Source organism: Taudactylus pleione, unplaced genomic scaffold (assembly GCF_031769625.1).
Source record: "Taudactylus pleione unplaced genomic scaffold, aTauple2 ptg001075l, whole genome shotgun sequence".
Lineage (NCBI taxonomy): Eukaryota > Metazoa > Chordata > Amphibia > Anura > Myobatrachidae > Taudactylus > Taudactylus pleione.
This window is the reverse complement of record NW_028285476.1, coordinates 2,486,728-2,487,500: the sequence shown is the minus strand read 5'-3', so window position 1 is coordinate 2,487,500 and position 773 is coordinate 2,486,728.

Genomic DNA, 773 nt, shown 5'->3' with positions numbered 1-773 from the left:
ATATACCAGAATAATCTATAAGAAGCGATGGCCAGCTACTGTCTGCTCATTACTGATGGCTATGAACAGCCCCTAAAAACTGGTGTACACGACTATAATGGCGCATAGACTCAATAAGGTCACTTTCTATGGCTGTAATTATGGAATAGGCTTGAGTCGTGTTTATCCCAGCACGGATGTGACACATTTTGTTTTTGATTAAGGGATTTACAGTTGAAAGTCTTGCAGAAAGACAACAATGTTACCGTTATAGCTACACAGTATTGCAAGTATTAATCTGTGCACAGCAAAAAAAAAAAAAAAAAAACAAGAACAGAACATAACACTTATGTAGGAGCACAATACATGAACATAACCATTTTTATTTTACAGCGCACACATTTAACAACCCCAATTAGTTTTATCTAAAGCTTCAGTGCTAAATATGGCATGTATAACATTGCGATGCAGTGTCCTGCAGCCTCCGATAGCACTAAAATGATCAACCATTTCAGTGCATGAAAAGAGCTGCATGACGCATTGTGATCATTCAGCACTGAAAAGGATTAAGGCAGATGAAAAGTACACGTCTTCATGTAATCAATCAGTCCAACATTGAGATATAAACAAATGATAATTTATAGACCAGTTTCCTAACGCATTTCAAGAACAGTTAAAATGCTGTGTCACCACAAGTCTTAAAATTCCATGACATTACAGTATTACCAAGGATGCAGATGTGTACTGAATAGTTACTACAGTGACTGTACTCTTTCAGCAAGGGGTGAAATAAA